Source organism: Triticum aestivum, chromosome 7A (assembly GCF_018294505.1).
Source record: "Triticum aestivum cultivar Chinese Spring chromosome 7A, IWGSC CS RefSeq v2.1, whole genome shotgun sequence".
In the NCBI taxonomy this organism is placed as follows: domain Eukaryota; kingdom Viridiplantae; phylum Streptophyta; class Magnoliopsida; order Poales; family Poaceae; genus Triticum; species Triticum aestivum.
In genome coordinates this window covers 384,403,241-384,426,607 of record NC_057812.1, presented here as the reverse complement: position 1 = coordinate 384,426,607, position 23,367 = coordinate 384,403,241, and positions in this window count along the sequence as shown.

Below are 23,367 nucleotides of genomic sequence, written 5' to 3'. Positions count from 1 at the left end.
CAAAAATTTTATGCTGGATTGAATTTTGCATCTAGAAATCTTTTACATTCCGCCGTAGTTGGTACTTTTATGAAAATCACATTAGGAGAAGCTACTAAACTCCTAGATAATATTATGGCAAATTACTCTCAATGGCATACCGAAAGATCGTCTACTAGTAAAAAAGTGCATGTGATTTAAGAAATTAGTACTTTGAGTGGAAAGATGGATGACCTTATGAAATTGATTGCTCGTAAGAGTGCTCATATTGATGCTAATGATATGCCTTTGTACACTTTGATTGACAATAATAATGAATCTATGGATATAAATTTTGTTGGCAGGAACAATTTTGGTAATAATGCGTATAGAGGCAATTTTAATCCTAGGTCGTTTCCTAGCAATTCCTATAATAATTATGGTAACTCCTACAACAATTCTTATGGAAATTATAATACCCTCTGATCCTGAGAATAATATTAAAGATTTCATTAATTTTCAAAAGATTTTCAATGATATGGTAGAAGAAAAAATGCTTAAGATTGATGATTTGGCTAGAAATGCTGATATAATTTATCATGAGATTGATTCTTTTAAGATTAGATCTATGCCATCCAAGCATGACATTAATCAGTCTCTGAAAGCTATCTAAATTTCTATTAATGAAAGTAGGGAGAGAACCGCTAGGATGCGTGGAAAGAGAGAATGCCTAGAAAAAGTATGTTCCTCTAGTTTTTGCGAAAATCATGATGAAGATCTTAAAGTGATTGGTGTGACTCCTATTGAATATTTGTTGCTAATATAAAACTTGATAAAGAAGGGACTGGAGATGAGTCAACGTAATCTAGAAGGCGTCCCAATAATTTGGAGGGTGAATATCTTAATGAAAAAATTCATAAAGGTGGGTTTGGCAAGGTCAAAACTTTAAATAGTGATGAACCCACTATTTTGAATTTCAAGGATTTTAATTATGATAATTGTTCTTTGGTTGATTGTATTTCCTTATTGCAATCCATGCTTAATTCACCTCATGCTTATAATAAAAATAAAGCTTTTACTAAATATAGTGTTGATGTTATTATGAAATCTTTTGAAGAAAAAATTGAGTTGGAAGTTTCAATCCCTAGAAAGCTTTATGATGAATGGGAACCTACTATTATGATTAGGATTAAAGATTATGAGTGCAATGCTTTGTGTGATTCGGGTGCTAGCCTTTCCATTATTCCAAAAACTTTATGTGTGTGGTAGGTTTCCATAAACTTGATGATTGTTCTTTAACTTTGCACTTAGCGGATTCCACTATTAAGAAACCCATGGGAAGAATTAATTATGTTATTATTGTTGCAAATAGGAATTATGTGCCCATAGATTTTATTGTGCTTGATATAGATTGCAATCCTACATGGCCTATTTTTCTTGGTAGACCTTTCCTTAGAACGATTGGCGCAATTATTGATATGAAAGAAGGAAACAATAGATTTCAATTTCCATTAAGGAAGGGCATGGAACACTTTCCCAGAAAGAAAATTAGGTTACCATATGAATCTATTATGAGGGCTACTTATGGATTAAATACCAAATATGACAGTACCTAGATCTATGCAATATGACTAGCTAGGGGCGTTATACAATAGCGCTCGTTGGTAGGCAACCCAATTTTATTTTGTGTTTTTTTGTTTTTACTTCTGTCCTTGAATAAACATGAAATGTTACTTTTGTGATAATTGTGCTTTAGTTTTTTAATTAGTGTTTGTGTCAAGTAAGACCTTTGGGATGATTCGGGTGATGGTTGATTTGATTTTGCTGAAATGCAGAAACATTTGTGCCTAATAGAATAGATCTGATCTGCTGAAGCGACGAAAAATTCTGAATTTTTTCTCTTTATTAATATATAAATTGCCTACGTTATCTTCAGAATTTTTGGAGTTATAGAAGTTCGGCTAAAGTCCAGATTACTATAGACTGTTCTGTTTTTGACACATTCTGTTTTCATTGTGTTGTTTGCTTATTCTGATGATTCTATGGGTAGTATTGTAACACCCCAAAAAATTAACCATAATTTTATTAAGTAAAATTTTGCTAGAAATAGATTTTTTGAATTATACTAGGTCTTCTATTAATTTCAGAGCCTTTTTGTTCCGTGCTTTCCAAAATTCTTCCCTCCATATAGAATTTCCATTTAGTATTATGGTCCTCGGTTTTGTTTTATAAATCAATTCATTACATTCCAAATAAAAGTAGGAAATATTTTTATAATAAAATTTTCCAAAAAACAATACTTTTAATACAATACATTTTAAATCAAAATAATACATTTTAAATCAATTCATTATAGTAAAATTTGTCTAGAAATAGTTTTTTTGAATTATACTAGGTCTTCTATTAATGCTTGAAATACTTATCTTGCACTACAATTATTTCAGATAATTGTTTTAAAATCCCACAAAAATTATGAGAGGTCACGTGATGGCTATATATCACTTTTATGCAAAAACCTGACTTGGTCTTTTGAAAATTTTGAGTGAAACATCCTCTTTTCAATTCTATCCCACTCTTGAGTTACAACTACAACCCTCATTTTTCTATCTCCAATAATTCAAAAATTCCACCTTGTAGTCTTTCCAACCAGAACCTTAAGTCCGGAAGATCAGCACCATTTGCATCTTTTGAGTCCACCAAATATCCCTTTAAAGTTTCTATCCAGAACTGAATTCTAGTAAAACTTGCACTGACAAGTTTCTCTTTTTGCCAAACAAACTCCACCATCATCTTTATCATCTAAAGAGACTCCATCCTGCCAAGTTTCAAATCCAACAAAGTTCCCTAGCTAGACCTAGCATTTCATCAAACACTTTGTGGACATGGTTGAAATTTTGCAACTCTCTGAACCCTACGTTGCACTAGACCTTCTGGCTAAACAAACATGTCCATTAGCTCTCTCATAACCAGGTTCACAACATTGCCAATTTGCATTATCATCAGAAACCCCAGGTGGCCCTGACATTTCATCAAGCACTCTGTGCATGTGCTCTGGGCATGGTCTGAGCGTGCGTTTTGCACGCGTTGGCACCGAGCTACTACCGTTGCTCTACTACCTCCCCCTCTCGTCCTCATCTTCCTCTGGATCAGCACGACTGCCTAGGAGCTCGCCGACACGGCCCCTTGGCTCCTAGAGCCGACCACCGTCGTCCACGCCGACGAGAGCCGCCATCCGACGAATCCCACTTGACCACATCTCCGCCCGAACCACCTCGCCTTAATTGCCTGCCGCTCAAGCTCATCCGCGGCTCACCGACTGCACAAGAGACACACCGGCCACGTCTACCTCGCCACCGCCCACTCGTTTGCCTTGAATGGCCGCCAGTCACGTGTTCTTCTCTGGAACCCGCGGCACCGCCCTTTCCTGCCTATTTAAGCTCACCCTGAGCTCGCTCATACCCTTAACACCACTCCATCTCCCCCTGCAAGCCTTCTATAGCATCCAAACGACCGCAAGTGGCTGTCTTCTTCCTCTCCGGGAGCTACGGCCATCGCAACTATCCGGATGGTTCTGGCACTGTCTGGCTCTTCCTCTCCTAGATTTCTTCATCACTAGCCCCATGAGAACCCACTGATACATCCCCACGCTCAATTTTGCTCGGGAGCCACCGTGGGTGAAACGCCCAATTCGTCGTCGCCGAAGATCTTCGGGTGACCTCATCGCTAGCGACACCGTCCACCCCAGCAACCAAGGAGATTACCCACGGGACCGCCTCGACCTCTTGAGATCATGGGTGGCCTCGTTTTTCCGAACAGTACCGTCGTTCGCCGGCACAGATCGCCGGAGCCCCGCCTTGGTCTACCGTAGTGAGAGACACGCGTGGGTGACTAGTCAAACCTGACCAGTGGGCCAGGTGGGCCCACCCTCAGTGACCGAGTGCCGCACCAATTCAGTTTAAGAGAAAGCATATTCTGCAAAGTGCATCTCCTCCTCTTGAAAGCATAATATCTACCGAACAGTTTTGTTTTTCTGTTTTAATTTAAATTCATAAATTTGACCAAACTTTGACTAGCTCTAGTTTTCAAAGCACAACTCCAAATGACTTGATTCTTTTTCTGTTATTTCTAAAATTTCATATAGTTTATTTTAGTATTCATTTCAAAAATTTCCAAATATCTTTTTAGCACTGTTTTTCCTTTATGTGGTAATTGCTATATTTGAAAATAGGAAAAAGAAGGGAAGATAAAACTTGCAAGGTTTTGGAGTGCACCCAATCTTTCTGCATGCTCAAGGAAAGCATATTGAACAGACGATATGGTGAATGCATAATTGTTTGTTTGCAAGTATAATTTAATTATGAGTATGTTGAACCCATATAGATTTTGCATATTACTAGTCATACATGCATGATCCCCTTGATGGTATTTTATCTTCATTTAAACATGAAGTATAAGTGAGTATGGTTATTTTCACGTGATATATATGCATATGTTTGTCCAGGCTAATTTGCAGGAAGAATCCGTCGTGAGAAAAGTGATCGTGAGACTGAAATCTCGTTGTGACGAGAATGATCAGTGAGGGTATGTTGGGACATACCTGGTGGTGACCTTGTTGGGTACTACCAAGAAAATATATTGTGCTAACCACTACAGGAAAACTTAAACCTCCTTAGTCGACCGTAGGTCGAGTCTTGTTCCGTCAACCCCCGTACTGGTTTCGTGCTACCACTTGTCCCTGCCATAGGTAGGGTACGGCTCAGTGAGTTGTTAACCCCTTTGATGCGGAGCATACCAAGGTCATCCCCATGGACCTACCTACGTCTCCCACGACACCACTTGGACCAATGACAAGAGCACGAGCCAAGGCTATTGAAGATAAGGTGAACTCGCTCCTCTCCGAACTACCACTTTCTATGCATGAGACATGGCTACTAACTCAAGCGGAAACCCTATGTTTGATCAGGTACTTGGAGGAAAGCCACAGATCAGCTACACCCAACGGACAAGACGGCGAGGACACCAAGATCAATGGACAGGAAGAGGGACTGCTCGAAACCCCCAGTCACTGGACGACCGGCGACCCTCGAACGTCCGACGAACTCTAGGCACCGGACGACCGGCCCCTCCGGACGACCGACGCTACCACACCCGAGCCAAAACACCGAACTTCCGTAAATGTAACGCCCCGAGACCCACCCTTCAGACGTCTTCCATGTTTTCCGTTGTCGCTGGGTGTTTTATTTGTTTGTTGCTTTTCATCTTGTCATCATTGTTTGCATTGCATCGTGCCTCTTGCCATTTTGCATTTCATCATTATCACCATGTGCTTTTGCATCCATCATGTTCATGTGTGCATTGCAACTTCTTTTCTTCTCTCGATCCTTCCATCAACCCCATGCTCACTTCCAACTTGGTTTCACCCAAGTTTCAAATCCCTATGCCACTTCCTTCTTTCCCTTTTCTCTATTTATTTGAGTTGCAAATAGAATTGCTCAAATAAATGTTCATCTTTTGCCCATAAATCATATTTATTATGTAGGGTCATCCTATAAAATTTAAGCGCATTTGGATTCAGTTTGGTCATGTTATAAATTCATGCATGTTTTGATTAAATTCGAACATGTTTAAATTTATAGTCTGTAAAATCCTCACACCACTTTTCTTTAATTGACCATATTCCAAGGACTCCGGAACAATTTTTTTTCTTTCCCTAATTCCACTGCTACCTCTCTGCGCATTTATGCAAGTTCCATTTATTTCGTATAAATGAATAAGAGGAAACAACAGAGGAGGAGAGTTCTAGCCGAGGCCCAGCTGCTCCTCGCAGCGCCGCAGCCCACTTGGGCCTCCCTACGTCCCGCGCTGGCCCAAGGCCAAGGCCCAGCTGAACCCCTCACTTAACCTAGCCACGCAGCTCGATCCCCATCTCCCCCTCTCGTTCCTGAGGCCGCCGCCACACCCGTCTCCCTCCTCCTGGTTCCCTTCCACTGCGCCACACAGGCACATCGCTCAGGAGAGGAGCGCACGCCCCGTGCTCGACCCTTCCTCCTAGCGCCGTCGCATAGAAAGGAGCTAAACCCCTCGCTATTCATCTAGCGCATGCGCCTGAACCATCCTGATGCCGCGATCCCGCCTCGCTGTTCGACGACCGGCGCCGCCGTCGGCACCCCAGGGGCCATCACCATGCCCTGCCTCCTCTCCTTCATGTCGCGACCCCCAAGCTCCTCTCCAACTCCGGCCTCGTCCAGGCTATCCCGCCGTCGCCAGCTGCTCTAGCGAGGCCATGCCTCTCCTCTGCGTTGCCCTTCTTCCCTTGCTCTGGCCCCCTCTTCTGCTCGACCCGAGGGCGCTCCTGCTCGGCGTGTTTGCGCGCCCGACGACGACCTCCACCGCGGCCCTGTTCGCATGGAGCCCCTCCTCCACCACCATAAGTGCCCGGCAGCACCTCCTCTGTCCGCGTCCTGTGCTGCTGCTCCGCCCTGCCGCCTCTGCTCCGACCAGCAAGCCCGCGCTCGTCTCCTGGCTGCCCTTTTGGCCCTGCTGCCTCTGTCGTGGACAAGACCACCCGGACGCCCGGACTCCTTTTTTTGTTGTTGCACACCAAGTCGGACATGCCTTGCTGCCTCCTGTAACGTGCCATGACTCAAGTCCAACGACCACCACGAGGTTCCACCGAGACCATCAAGTTTGAGACTGCCCCGAACCATGTCGTCTCGCCGGATCGTCAAAAAACCGTTCGGGGTTCACCAAATACCACTACGCCCGGAGACCTTGGGTCTGTCAAGTTTCCCCTACGACCCGGGTACGACTACGGGGATTCACCAAGTACCATTCGGATGCACCAAGTTCGACTTCATGGACCACCAAGTTCCTCCACTGATGACTCGAACGGCTTCAAAACGTGAACCACTACCGTCGACCCTCGAAGACCCCATGGACGTCAAGTTTCATGTCACGACCCCGAACATCTACGGACGTGCACGAGCACTGTTGCCCGAAGAACCGTGAGTCACAAGCGCCGTGAACAATTACCGTCGTCGTGGACCCGACAAGTTCACGAGTACGACTACTTCTCATGACTACCCTCGAGGACATTGGTTCCATCAAGTTTGACGACAACATGGGTACAACTACCGCCGCCGTGATTTTCGTCAAGACGTCGTGTACCTCTACTTCCACTACCGTCCCGTTGATCATCGATGACCGATAGTACCACTACTTTCGCTACGAACGTCCCGAGAACGTCTACTTCCTCTACTTTGCATCGAACGAGAACTGTCTCGTTTGCACGCTTCGAAGGTATAACCTCGAGACGACGCCTGTGAACGAATGAATGCATGTTGTATGAGATGCACCCTTGTTTTGCCTCGAGTCTGAACTATCGGTGCACGAAGCCCCTCTTTTGCCTTGCCGCCGTCATGTGGGAACCCGGTAACCGGGAGCACCCCACCTTCTATCGCATGTCACGCTCCCGTCGCACTTTCTTTTGCAGCGGGATCTCAATCGAGTTACTGGAACCGATATGTTGTCGTGGCATCATTTTCGGATTAGTTGTCATGGCACCCCTTTTGTTTCCGCCACGACGACAAATGCCTCATATCTTATCATGCCAACATTTTCATAAATATTGCATAAAACTTGCATGTCATCCGCATCATGATAATAACTTTTAAAATGGTTAAAATTGTTGTTTGCATTAATTTGCTAAATGCTTATGGGGATTAACCGAATTTGTTGTTTGTTATATCCGTCCCCATTTAAATTGTTTAGGTGGTATAGTTTTGTTATGCTTCACCTCTTGCCATGTTAACCAACATTTAATATTGTTGAGTACCTAATCAAGAGAGAGCTAAATAATTTAAATGTGGTGTTTCTTCAATATGCAACTTGTTATATACTGAGCTCCACTTAACCTGCAGTGTTGTTTGCGCACTTTGCCATGCCATGCATATTCAAAACCGGACATGCATCATACTTGGTTGCGCATCATGCCATGTTATGCTTGGTTGTTTACTATGTTGTTTGCTTCTTTCCGGTGTTGCTTCTTCGGGTTAGTTCCGATAACGTCGCGTTTGTGAGGGTTCGTTCGACTTCGTCCATTTGTCTTCTTCATCATGGACTCGTTCTTCTTCTTTGCGAGATCTCAGGCAAGATGACCATATCCTCGAAATCACTTATATCTTTGCTTGCTAGTTGCTCGCTCTATTGCTATGCCGCGATACCTACCACTTGCTATATCATGCCTCCCATATTGCCATGTCAAGCCTCTAACCACCTTTCCTAGCAAATAGTTGTTTGGCTATGTTACCGCTTTGCTCAGCCCCTCTTATAGTGCTGATAGTTGCAGGTGAAGATGGAGTTTGTTCCTTGTTGGAACATGGTTATTGTTGGGATATCACAATATCTCTTATTTACTTTAATGCACCTATATACTTGGTAAAGGGTGGAAGACTCGGCCTTATGCCTGGTGTTTTGTTCCACTCTTGCCGCCCTAGTTTCCATCATGCCGGTGTTATGTTCCTTGATTTTGCGTTCATTACGCGGTTGGGTTATAATGGGAACCCCTTGATAGTTCGCCTTGAATAAAACTCCTCCAGCAAGGCCCAACCTTGGTTTTACCATTTGCCACCCAAGCCTTTTTCCCTCGGGTTCTGCAGACTCAAGGGTCATCTTTATTTTAAACCCCCGGGCCAGTGCTCCTCTAAGTGTTGGTCCAAACTAGAGCCCCTTGCAGCGGCACCTCGGGGAAACTTGAGGGTTGGTTTTAGTTGTACGGACTACTCATCCGGCTTGCCCTGAGAACGAGATATGTGTAGCTCCTATCGGGATTTGTCGGCACATTCGGCGGGTTTGCTGGTCTAGTTTTACCATTGTCAAAATGTCTTGTAACCGGGATTCCGAGTCTGATCGAGTCTTCCAGGGAGAAGGAATATCCTTCGTTGACCGTGGGAGCTTGTGATGGGCTAAGTTGGGACACCCCTGTAGGGTTTTGAACTTTCAAAGCCATGCCCGCGGTTATGGGCAGATGGGAATTTGTTAATATCCGGTTGTAGAAAACTTGACACTTAACTTAATTAAAATGCATCAACCGCGTGTGTAGCCGTGATGGTCTCTTTTCGGCGGAGTCTGCGAAGTGAACACGGTTCTTGTGTTATGCTTGAACGTAAGTAGTTTTAGGATCACTTCTTGATCAATTCTAGTTCACGACCGTTGACAGTGTCCTGGCCTAGGGGGTACTAACCACGTCATCTCCCGATCTGTCAGATTGGGCCGAGGACCCCCATGGCCGTATACACATGGGCCAATTCGGACAGTTGACGCATACATGGAAGATTCCACAAGACTTGGTGATCAAGACAAGGACTCCTCCCCACCGGTGTATTCGGCTAGGACTCTTGTTATCCTAGGCCTTTGGTGCATTATATAAACTGAGGCCAGACTAGTCGATAGATCATATATAACAATCGCACCATGGGCTAGCTTCTAGGGTTTTAGCCTCTATGATCTCGTGGTAGATCAACTCTTGTAATACTCATATCATCAATATCAATCAAGCAGGACGTAGGGTATTACCTCCATCAAGAGGGCCCGAACCTGGGTATACATTGTGTCCCCTGCCTCCTGTTACCATCGATCCTAGACGCACAGTTCGGGACCCCCTACCCGAGATCCACCGGTTTTGACACCGACAACCGTGCTTTGCTTCTCTTCTCGCTCTTATTTGTGTAAGTTAGCCACCATATATGCTAGTGCTTGCTGCAGCTCCACCTCACTACCGTTTCCTACCCATATCTTAAATAGTCTTGATCGCGAGGGTGTGAGATTGCTGAGTCCCCGTGACTCACATATTACTTCAAACAGTTGCAGGTGCCGATGATAACCGTGCAGATGATGCAACCGAGCTCAAGGAGGAGCTCGATGAAGATCATGTTCGTTGTGTTGTTTCGTTTCCAGTTGATCAGTAGTGGAGCCCAGTCGGGGCGATCGGGGATCTATGCATTAGGGGTTGTCTTTCTTTATTTGGTTCCGTAGTTGGACCTTGATTGTATTCTGGATGATGTAATGCTATGTTTATGTATTGTGTGATGTGGCGATTGTAAGACACCTCTTTATCCCTTTCTTATTCAGTACATGGGATATGTAAAGATTACCCCTCTTGCGACATGCCTATTATGCGGTTATGCCTCTAAGTCGTGCTCCCACACGTGGGAGATATAGCCGCATCGTGGCTGTTACAAGTTGGTAATCAGAGCCTTCCCCGACTTAGGAGCCCCCTGCTTGATCGAATCGCTGGCGTTGTTGAGTCTAGAAAAATGTTTTGAGTCTTATAGGATTATATATATCGGAGAGTAGGATTCTTTTTACTCCTCATTCCCTTCGTCGCTCTGGTGAAGCCTCCTGACATAGAGTTTTGACTCTTCTCTTCTCAAATTTCACCGAAATTATTTTAGGATCACGCGGGTATCTTGGAATCGTTCTGATGGTTTTGTGACGAGAACATTATTCTTGGTGCCTCCTGACATTTAGGGGTTGTGGTAGTGTCCTGGGGAGTTGAGCTCCAAGGTGTTGTCGTCACAATTTTATCGTTGCAGTTCTGGAATACCTGAGTTTCGCCGACATCGAAAATCTCTTTTATGTAGTTGTTGGTGAGATAACCTCGACGTCACCCAGTACTGGGCGGGAGTTCGGGAGTATTGCCATAACTCGTATAACGGATGCTTTTCAAAGGTTGAGATAAACAATTTCCAAAGGTTTCTTGGTTATGTGTTGAAGGATGGATACAGCTGGATGTAGGGATTGTTAGTTTGGGTGAGATATTATGCTTCCCCTGTATCCCCAACACCTGATTGCATAACCAGAAAGTTACGGGAGTTTATAAGTGGGAATTCAAGTAGCTCCTAGGATATCTTTCCGACAGATGCATGATATGAGATTGGGGTTCGACGTCTTGTGGTCCGCCTATCCACGGTTGGTTTTACAGTGGTCTCGTTGTGTCTTAAAGAGTCCTTGGCTATGCTGACTCGGGGACGCTTCGTATGTCATGTGCACTGCCTTGTACATGATGGTGCTGTATGATCGAGCCCGTGTGGGCCCCACCACGAAAACTTCGGACGAAATCTCTATCATATGTTTGATCCGACTTATTTTGCAAGCCAATCCTTTGTTTTATTTTGGTTTGTGGTATTCGAGTTGCTTCAATGTCAATTGTGTTTCCATACCTTTCCTAAGCGGTATTCTCATATATCTATGTGAATACTAATCCTTCATGATCTTCGAGTTTGCCATCCCAATCTCTTCTGAACCGGTGTGTCTCTCTTCAAGTGGGTCCGTTCTTTTCAACATCCGCAAGATCAATTATCAGTTCTTCTCAACGGTGCTCATTTCTTCCGTCCCAAGATGCCTTTGTTTTCCCGCCCTCCCACCCTTGTTTCTTCAAGGACTCGGTTTTCTTAATCAAGTATCCATCTTATTGATGCGAAGTCTCTCCATTCTGTTCCGTCAATGTTCTTACCCGGTGGTTCAGTTCAAGATTCTTCTTCCTTCGTTTATCATATCATTTTATTCATTGTTTCAACCCTTCCAGTGGTCCATTGAAGACCTTCCCAAGTTTGTGCTATATCTCTCTTAATACTTTCAACGATAATGAGTAGTCTGCCAAATCCATTGTGTGTCATCAATTTAATTGATGAAGGATAAGCATAATGCAATTCTTATTCTTATTTCATTGAGTAAAATTCAATTCCTTATTCCGAAGGTTCATCAAAATTCTTCATTTCATTTGTTTATCTTTCTTTTCCGGAGTTCCAAGTTTTTCCGCATTATCTCGTCGCGAAGCTCCATCTAAATCATCGCAAGGTTTCACCTTGTGTTTTCAAATTCTCTTTCCTTTTGTTTGACCATCCTTTTGTTACCGGAGTTCTTCTTGGAGGCTCTACATGGTGGTTCATCAAGGATTCTTTTCATTCTTCATTTGTTCTTCAAGATTTCTCTCGAAGCTATGATCCGCCAAGCTATACTTCAAGTATTCTTCATCTTGCATTCCAAAGTGCAATTCTTTCTACCTTATCTTTTGAGATGGCGTTATGTCATTCTTGACAATTTCCTTTCATGTTTCATGATTCGCAAGTTGTTAAGAATGAGATATTTCAAACCCATCTTTTTCTCTTCGTTCAGGAGATCCTTTGCAACCCATCAATCTCTTCATTGGAGTTATCTAGTGTCACGTTTCATCTAAAGCCTTCCATTGGGAATGTTGCTCGTTGTGGTGATTATCTATGATCCAAGTCTTATCCTTATCACCTCGATGAAAGAAGATTTCTATCTTTTTCTAGCTCACAATCAAAGCTTTTCCGTGAGTGGCAAGTTGTCACCTCATAATTTTGAGATGTCTTATATAAGTCCATATCAAGCTTATCCCTTTTCGTTGTTGGTTTTCCAACAACTCCGTTTTAACTTGCTTGGAAGGGTGATCTTCAAGCTCACTTGGGGCATAAGTTGACCTTTTCTTCTCCATCCTTTAATTTCAATGATCTATATTCTTTCTTCTTACGGAGACATTGTGATGTTCCTCTTTTATCTCATCATCTCGAATGGTGAGGATCGTGTTCTTTTCATGCTTATCAATTTAACCGGAGTGTCGTGATTTCATTCGAGCTCTCTCATCTTATCAAGTTTTACCTCCTTTCTCAACCGGAGTGCTGTCTGAAATCGTTCTTAACCCTTGTGCCATTCTTTCAATAGTTTCGGAGGAAATGTGTTGTTGATTTCATCAAGTATCCTCTCATCTTGTCAAGATCATATTCTATGCCTTCCTTTCCCAACCGGAGTGTTATTGTAATTGATCTTTATTGTTCCTTGTTCATCTCGTTTCAACCGGAGTGCTTGCATGTACTTCTTGTCCATCGTAACCCTTTTCTTATGTCTTTCAACCTACAAGGTTCCCATAATGTTCCTTGTTCCTCTTTTCTAACGGATTGTTTTCAACTTTGTGCATCTTCGTTGTATTCTTCGTTCTATTCATTCAACCTCTCAAGGTTCGTGGTTTCATTCGTCTGTCGAAGAAGCAACTTAGTTTTACCTCTTATATTCCTCTTCCTTTTCCCTCCGGTGCCATCCTAGATCTTGGGACGAGATCCTCTTGTAGTGGTGGAGTGTTGTAACGCCCCGAGACCCACGCTTCAGACGTCTTCCATTTTTTCCGTTATCGCTGGGTGTTTTATTTGTTTGTTGCTTTTCATCTTGTCATCATTGTTTGCATTGCATCGTGCCTCTTGCCATTTTGCATTTCATCATTATCACCATGTGCTTTTGCATCCATCATGTTCATGTGTGCATTGCAACTTCTTTTCTTCTCTCGATCCTTCCATCAACCCCATGCTCACTTCCAACTTGGTTTCACCCAAGTTTCAAATCCCTATGCCACTTCCTTCTTTCCCTTTTCTCTATTTATTTGAGTTGCAAATAGAATTGCTCAAATAATTGTTGAGTACCTAATCGAGAGAGAACTAAATAATTTAAATGTGGTGTTTCTTCAATATGCAACTTGTTACATATTGAGCTCCACTTAACCTGCAGTGTTGTTTGCGCACTTTGCCATGCCATGCATATTTAAAACCGGACATGCATCATACTTGGTTGTGCATCATGCCATGTTATGCTTGGTTGTTTACTATGTTCTTTGCTTCTTTCCGGTGTTGCTTCTTCGGTTAGTTCCGATAACATCGTGTTTGTGAGGGTTCGTTTGACTTCGTCCATTTGTCTTCTTCATGGACTCGTTCTTCTTTCATGCGGGATCTCAGGCAAGATGACCATATCCTCGAAATCACTTATATCTTTGCTTGCTAGTTGCTCGCTCTATTGCTATGCCGCGATACCTACCACTTGCTATATCATGCCTCCCATATTGCCATGTCAAGCCTCTAACCACCTTTCCTAGCAAACAGTTGTTTGGCTATGTTACCGCTTTGCTCAGCCCCTCTTATAGTGGTGCTAGTTGCAGGTGAAGATGGAGTTTGTTCCTTGTTGGAACATGGTTATTGTTGGGATATCACAATATCTCTTATTTACTTTAATGCACCTATATACTTGGTAAAGGGTGGAAGGCTCGGTCTTATGCCTGGTGTTTTGTTCCACTCTTGCTGCCCTAGTGTCCGTCATACCGGTGTTATGTTCCTTGATTTTGTGTTCCTTACGCGGTTGGGTTATAATGGGAACCCCTTGACGGTTTGCCTTGAATAAAACTCCTCCAGCAAGGCCCAACCGTGGTTTTACCATTTGCCATCTAAGCCTTTTTCCCTTGGGTTCTACAGACTCAAGGGTCATCTTTATTTTAAACCCCCGGGCCAGTGCTCCTCTGAGTGTTCGTCCAAACTAGAGCCCCTTGCAGCGCCACCTCGGGGAAACTTGAGGGTTGGTTTTAGTTGTACGGACTGCTCATCCAGTGTGCCCTGAGAACGAGATATGTGCAGCTCCTATCGGGATTTGTTGGCACATTCGGGCGGCTTTGCTGGTCTTATTTTACCATTGTCGAAATGTCTTGTAACCGGGATTCCGAGTCTGATCGGGTGTTCCTGGGAGAAGGAATATCCTTCGTTGACCGTGAGAGCTTGTGATGGGCTAAGTTGGGAAACCCCTGCAGGGTTTTGAACTTTCGAAAGCCGTGCCCGCGGTTATGGGCAAATGGGAATTTGTTAATATCCGGTTGTAGAAAACTTGACACTTAACTTAATTAAAATGCATCAACCACGTGTGTAGCCGTGATGGTCTCTTTTCGGCGGAGTCCGAGAAGTGAACACGATTCCTTTGTTATGCTTGAACGTAAGTAGTTTCAGGATCACTTCTGGATCAATTATAGTTCACGACCGTGATTTGCTTCTCTTCTCGCTCTTATTTGCGTAAGTTAGCCACCATATATGCTAGTGCTTGCTGCAGCTCCACCTCACTACCCTTTCTTACCCATAAACTTAAATAGTCTTGATCGCGAGGGTGTGAGATTGCTGAGTGCCCGTGAATCACAGATTACTTCAAACAGTTGCAGCTGCCGATGATAACCGTGAAGGTGATGCAACCGAGATCAAGCAGGAGCTCGATGAAGATCGTGTTCGTTGTGTTGTTTCGTTTCCAGTTGATCAGTAGTGGAGCCCAGTCGGGGCGATCAGGGATCTATGCATTAGGGCTTGTCTTTCTTTATTTGGTTCCGTAGTCGGACCTTGATTGTATTATGGATGATGTAATGCTATGTTTATGTATTCTGTGAAGTGGCGATTGTAAGCCAACTCTTTATCCCTTTATTATTCAGTACATGGATATGTAAAGATTACCCCTCTTGCGACATGCCTACTATGCGGTTATGCCTCTAAGTCATGCTCCGACACATGGGAGATATAGCCGCATCGTGGGTGTTACAGTAGACTACTGGACGACCGAGGACCCGAACATCTGACCTCGATCGGACGTCCGACCCCAGCTCATCCGAGCCGAATCTACAGATGCCGGACAAGCACCAGACGTCTGGACCCTCGCGAGCCTCTGGACAACTGGTAACCACCGGACGTCCGATGCCTGTGTGCTGATTTCGTGTTGGGCCGAAGCCCATGTACCCCTTCGACCTCTAAGACTATATATAGATCTCCACCTCCTCTTTTCTAAGGTTAGCGTCGTGATAGCTCATATTAGAGATAGAGCCTCGCTCATCCACATCGGATCTACTCCTCGAGAGAGACCGCGGCCCCTCTACGGAGAAGATCCCCTTGGATTCAAGACCCCCTTTTGCGTGGCCCCATCAAGACCTCCTTTGGAGAAGAACCGGTTATCGTGTATCGTCCCCAGTTGATCATGAATCATGTGAACTCTTTCGTGTTCGAGAATCTAGCATATGTGTGATCAATCTTGTTGGTTTTAGTGTCTCTCTCGTGCTTCCCCTCGTGTTTACCCTCGTGTTTCCCCTCGTGTTCATCGTAGGATCCGCTCCTTTCGTGAAAGATCGGCCATCTAGGGTTCCACCCTACATCATCTTGGTATCATGAGCCACATTAATCATGATTTTGGAGCCTCCCCGTTATGTTTTCTATCCTTGTTTTGTTGATTTTGTCCCTAATTCGAAAATTCCCCACAGAAACAGCCCCAATTTTTTTGTGATTTGTTGGTGTGATGAAATTTTGTTGGATTTGATCCATGGATTTGCTTTGCCTTGAGTGGATCTAGCTTTTCCCCACCTTTTCCCTCCACAAAATCGCCCGGATTTGACCATTCACGCCACCTCCACCTCGAACCCTAGCCGTGCCCAAATTTCACCCAGGCACCGGACGTCCGACAGCCTCCGGACGTCCCACGACCGGACGACCGTAAACCCCCAGACGCCCGTAAAACCCTGACAAAACTGAATTTTCTTCCCCGAAATTTTCGGCCACCGCCCCACTTCCGCATACACATCCCCATACCACCACCACTTTTCCGCAACCACCATTGCTTACTCGTTTCGCACTCCGATACATATTTTGGCCACGTTTTGTGCTTTGAGAATTTGAGTTGCGGTTCTATGTCCTATTGTGTTTATTTAGGTACGGTTCGACATCAACAACGCCGCCGCTCATCTTCGCCACGGATTCGTCATCAACAACAACCTCTACACCATTTTGACACCATGCTGTAAGCAAGAATCGGTGACCTCATCTTTGGTATCGTGATACATCATTTGTGCCATTACATTGATAGCCATCATATCCCAATCTTGTGTAGCTTACCCATCGATACTAGCCTTTGAGTATTGCCGCCAACGTGACTTGTGCACATTAGTGATCATACTTCCCATAGCATACATAAATATAATTGGTGCATATCTTGGTATCATCTGTTGTGTCACAAAGTTGTCATTGCATACACAATTGCTATCTTGGTTCGTGAAGCATTGCATGAGGAAAGAGCTCAAAAGAAAAGAGCCAAACAAGCTTTTAAGCAAAAGAGGAAAGATAAGCAAAGATATTTTAAGCAAGAACCATAGAATCATACTACATTAAGATTTCATACTAGATCATCTTGGATCATATCATCAGAACACCATACATAGAGCATACTTGGGAGAGAAACCATTGCATTCTTGCTTAGTAGGTTGTGTGTAAGTCTTCGTATCCGCCTATTGTGCAATCGTGCTAGCATCTCTGTAGTGTTGTGCAATAAGAGCATTTTCGTGGATTCCACATTTTGGCTCATCCTTGGTTGCACGACCCCATTTATCTCTTTGCGTGTGTGTTTTCGTGAACCATATTTTGCTTTTGGTCTACTTGTTGTAATGCAAACGTGCGAATCTTTTCCAACATTATTGAAGCTCAGTAACAATTGCATCAAATTTTGTGCCACCATCCTAACCAAGATCCACCATAATCTTTTACTTGTGTAGGTGTGAGAAACCGACAATAATTGGTACCAATTGTGATATTTCCTTGTTCCACATTGAGTGATCATTGATCCATCTTCAACATCGGTCAAGGTACATTTGGTATAAGTTCTTCTCCTTCTCCCACTCACATATTTGTTTGGAATGATGGATAGGCCAAGTACTTCTACCAACCCACTCTACATCGAACAAGATGACGACATGACCTCCTACGTCACAAAGAGTCACCTCTTTGGTGCACAACGTGCTTTGTGTCAAGATCAACAAGAAATGAGTGAACGCATCGACAACCTCGCCACTGACTTGCGACTCTCCGAGCAATGCACAAGAGACTATTTCGACCACAAGCAAGAGAATGATGCAAGAATGGACGAGATTCGTGCTTTGTTGCTCAACCACTCTTCTTCCACTTCATCCTCATCAAGACAGAGCCGCTCAAGTCGACACTCCAGCTACACCATCTCCGGCTCAAGTACACTGACATCCAATACACTTCGTCGTGTCGTGCGCTATGATCGTCAAGCCAACCGCAACCCTCTACACGACAACAACTCTCAAGAACAATGACATCGTCAAAACCAAGATACCTTTGCGCAAGCACTAGAACAGCAATGCCAACGCCAACATGAAAAGGAAGAGTGAACGCGCCTACACCAAGATGCACAAGATGCCGAGGCACAGCGCCAAGAACAGCAATTGGGAGAAGCTCAAGAACTTGAAGCGCAACAAGCCCTCTGAGAGTCAAGTCGAGCCGTAGCCAACCGAGGCTGACAAGCGTGTGAGCATCAAGAAGCGCTCCGTGATGAAGTACACGAACGAATATATCAAGCTCATGTGCATCGTCAAGCTCGACAAGTTCCTCCACAAGCTTGGCAAGGACATCAAGTTCAACAAGAGCAACAAGACATTGGAAATCCTCCATGACAAGAGAAAGTTATGAGAGATGATCCTCCTCATCAAGGACGTCACCATCCCCGACCCAAACACAATGAAGAGCAATGCTACGACAAGTTAAAGTTCACCATGCCCAAGTTCAATGGAAGCAATGATACCAAAGAGTACCTTTCATGGGCATTGAAGGTCGACAAAATCTTCCATTTGCACAACTATGAAGAAGAGAAGAAGATCGCGATGGCATCCCTTGAGTTCTAAGATTATGTCCTCATTTGGTGGGAACAAGTCATTGAGCATCGAGAGGCAAGAGGTGAACCACCCATCACTACTTGGGTGCAAATGAAGGATGTCATGAGAGCACGTTTCGTGCCTAACTACTACAACGCAACCTCTTCAAGAAACTCCAACTCCTCAATCAAGGAACCAAGAGCGTTGAAGAATACTATAAAGAAATGGAGATTGCCATGATATGAGCTAATGTCACGGAATATGATGAGCAAACTATGGCACGTTTCTTGAATGGACTCAACCATCCCATCAAGAAGATCGCCGACTTCCAACCATACTCGAACCTCATCGAGCTAGTGCATCAAGCTACCAAAGCGGAACATCAAGTGCAATATGACTTCAAGTATGCCAAGTTCTCATCCAAGTCCTATGGTTTCTCCAACACCCAAGCTTCAACGACGCCAACACCGTCTACATCAACCAAGCCTTCTACAAGCAACGTCGACAAGTCGAGTCGCAATAAAACTTCGACAACCTCAAGTCATCTTCCTACTTCAAGCAACTTCAAGTCGAAATCTTAGTCATCATCTACCCCAACCGATGAGACCATGAAGAAAAGTTCCTTCAAATGCTTCACATGTGGAGGCCGAGGCCACAAGTCCTTCGAGTGTACCAACAAGCGAACCATGATCCTCAATGACGATGGTATATACGACTCCACGAGTGAAGGAGAAACGGAAGCACTTGAGCAAGTCGCCATGCACCGGCAAGTGAACGATGAAGAGGAACAAGTCTTTTGTGACGAATATTCAAGTCCCACTCTCGTTGTCTCCAAGGTCTTGACTCTTCATCATCAACAAGAAGAAGACGAAAGATGCCATATCTTTCATACCAAGGCCGGCATCAATGGAAGGTCCGTCAAGGTCATCATCGTTGGAGGGAGTTGTCATAACTTAGCAAGTGAAGAATTTTGCTCCAAGCTCCAATTGCCCAAGACGAAGCACCCACACCCCTACAAAGTTCAATGGCTAAGCGACTCCGACACTATACAAGTCAAGCATAGAGTGAAAGTCTCCTTCAAAATCGGAGCCTACGAAGACACTTTGGAGGGTGATGTCGTTCCAATGACCGTTTACCACCTTCTCCTCGGACGACCATGGAAATTTGATAGAGGTGTCTTCCACAATGTCCGAACGAACCACTACATCTTCTAGATGGAAGGAAAGGAGTACGTACTTCGCCCTATGTCTCCAAGCCAAGTGATTGCCAACAAGCAAACCACCCATCATGGAGAGAATAGTGAGAGAGCGAACCACCAAAAAGAAAGTGAGCACCACAAGCCCAAATCGAGTGCCTCCATGATGAGCGAAAAGAAGAACCTAGTTCTATTTGCCACCAAACGTGAGATAAGAGAAGTGTGTGAGAACCCATCTAGTGTCATGCACTATGTCCTTTTGTGCAAGGACGAGGCCCCAAAAGCTAACACCTCTCACACCCTACCTTTAGTGTTGTATTCTCTTTTGCAGGAATTCCAAGATGTTTTCCCCGACGAGCTACCTCCGGGTCTACCACCTCTACGAGGCATCGAGCACCGCATCGACCTCATCCCCGGAGCACCACCTCCAAACAAGCTCCCTACCGCGTCAACCCCGAAGAAACCAAAGAAATGCAAAGGCAAGTAAAACATCTCAAAGACCATGGACATGTGCGCGAAAGTTTGAGTCCTTGTGCTGTTTCGGTCATTCTTGTGCCAAAAAGAGACGGTAGCTTTTGCATGTGTTCCGATTGTAGACCTATCAATGCTATTACCGTTCGATATAGGTACCCCATTCCATGCCTTGATGATATGCTTGATGAACTTAGCGATGCCACTATCTTTTCAAAATTGATCTTAAAAGTGGTTACTATCAAATACGCATACAAGAGGGTGATGAATGGAAGACCGCTTTCAAAACAAAGTTTGGATTGTATGAGTGGTTAGTCATGCCTATGGGTTTATCGGAAGCACCGGGTACTTTCATGTTTCTTATGCATTATGTGTTTTGCCCTTACATTGGTGAGTTTGTTGTGGTCTACTTCGATGATATCCTTGTTTATAGCAAATCTCTTAAAGATCATGTCACCCATGTTCGAACCATTTTGCAAACTCTTCGAAAAGAGCGTCTCTATGCTAACATGGAAAAATGCCTTTTTGGCGTTGATAAGCTCGTTTTCTTGGGTTTTGTTGTGTCCTCTAAGGGTTTTCATGTTGATGACTCTAAGATCAATGCTATTAAAACTTGGCCACAACCAACCAACTTGCAACAAGTTAATAGCTTCCTTGGTTTAGCCGGTTTCTATCGTAGATTTGTGAAGGACTTTAGCACCATTGCTTCACCTTTGCATGCTTTGAGAAAGAAGAATGCACCCTTTTTTTGGGGATCATCGCAAGATACGGCATTCAATGAGCTTAAGAATTTCCTTACTCATGCTCCCATGCTTGCATTACCCAACTTTGACAAACCCTTTCAGATTCATTCCGATGCTAGTGGTAATGGCATAGGAGGTGTGTTAATGCAAGAGAAGCGCCCCATAGCTTACTTTAGTGAGAAACTTTCCAGAGCACAACTCAATTACCCCATCTATGATAAAGAGTTATATGCTTTAGTGCGAGTTTAGCATCAGTGGGGACATTATCTTTGCCCTCATGAATTTATCATTCATACCGATCATGAAACGCTTAAATACCTTAAGGGTCAAACTAAGTTGAACAAGCGTCATGCTAAATGCAGTGAATTCATTGAGTCTTTTCCTTATGTCATCATGTACATTAAAGGTAAGGAAAATGTTGTGGCGGACACTCTTTCCCGCATATGCATGCTTGTTACTCAACTTGAATCGAATGTCATTGGCTTTGAGCACATAAAAGACTTGTATGCGCATGATCCTACTTTTGTTATTCCTTATGCCAAGTGTTTGACGCATACCTCTTGGGATCACTATTATATCAAAGATGGTTATCTTATGAGAGCTAACAAACTATGCATCCCCGAGTCTTCTCTTCGTTTATTGCTTTTGCAAGAATCTCATGGAGGAGGACTAATGGGACATTTTGGACGCGACAAGACTTTTGCTACCCTCTCCAAGAACTATTATTGGCCTAAGATGTTCCACGACGTCAACCACTTCACCAACCGATGCTCCACATGTCGCAAAGCTAAGTCTAAAGCTCAATCCCATGGTCTCTATATGCCTCTTCCAATTCCGTATCAACCATGGGAAGATATTAGCATGGATTTTGTGCTTTGTTTGCCTACGACTAGAAATGGAAAGGATTCCGTTTTTGTTGTTGTGGACTGATTCTCTAAGATGGCACATTTCATTCCTTGCAGCAAGATAGACGATGCTTCACATGCTGCCAATCTTTTTTGTAGGGAAATACTTCGCCTACATGGAGTGCCAACGACGATAGTCTCGGACCGCGATGTCAAGTTCTTGAGTTACTTTTGGAAAACCTTATAAGCCAAGCTCAGAATCAAGCTACTCTTCTCCACGGCTTACCATCTACAAACCAACGGCCAAACAGAGGTGACCAACCACACACTCTCGGCTCTACTTCATGTGCTAATCAATAAGAACATCAAGGAGTGGGAGGAGTGTCTACCTATCATCGAGTTTGCCTACAACCACGCAAGACACTCAACTACCGGCAAGTCCCCCTTCAAGGTCGTCTATGGATTCAACCCGTTGTCCCCATTGGACATTCTTCCTCTACCACTACAAGAGTGCATCAATATGGATGCAAGTGCACATGTGAACCATCTCAAGAAGGTGCATGAAGATACAAGGGACACCATCGAGCGCCAAGTACAACGACTTGCGACCAAGCTCAACATAAACAAGCACCCCATGGTATCAACATTGGTGATCTTGTGTGGCTACACCTTCGCAAGGACCGCTTCCCCAACGAACGCAGGTCCAAACTTCTACCATGAGTGGATGGACCCTTCAAGGTGCTCACACGCTACAACGACAATGCTTACAAGATCAACCTCCCACGCGACAAGTACAATGTGAGCGACATCTTCAACATCAAGGATCTCTCGCCCTACCATGGTGATGAATAATTTGATCCGAGGTCGGATCTTTCCCAAGGGAGGGGAGATGATGCGGAGCATCCCAAGGTCATCCCCATGGACTTACCTAAGTATCCTATGACACCACTTAATCCAATGACAAGAGCACGAGCCAAGGCTATCGAAGATAAGGTGAACTCACTCCTCTCCTAAGTACCACTTTCTATGCATGAGACATGGCTACTACCTCAAGCGGAAACACTATGTGTGATCAGGTACTTGGAGGAAAGCCACGGATCAGCTACACCCAACGGACAAGACGGCGAGGACACCGAGCTCAATGGACAAGAAGAGGGACTGCTCGAAACCCCTAGTCACTAGACAACCGGCGACCCTCGGACGTCCGACGAACTCTAGGCACCGGACGACCAGCTCCCTCCGGAAGACCGGCGCTACCACACCTGAGCCAAAACGCCGGACTTCCAAAGACTACCGGACGACCGATGCCCTGGAAATCCGACCCCGAGCGGACGTCCGACCCCAGCCCATCTGAGCCGAATCTATGGAAGCCCGACAAGCACCGGACGTTTGGACCCTCGCGAGCCTCCAGACGACCGGTAACCACCGGATGTCCGACGCCTGTGTGGTGATTTCATGTTGGGCCGAAGCCCATGTACCCCTTCGACCTCTAAGACTATATATAGACCTAATCCTCCTCTTTTCTAGGGTTACTGTTATGATAGCTCATATTAGAGATAGAGCCTCGCTCATCCACATCGGATCTACTCCTCGAGAGAGACCGCGGCCCCTCTACGGAGAAGATCCCCTTGGATTCAAGAC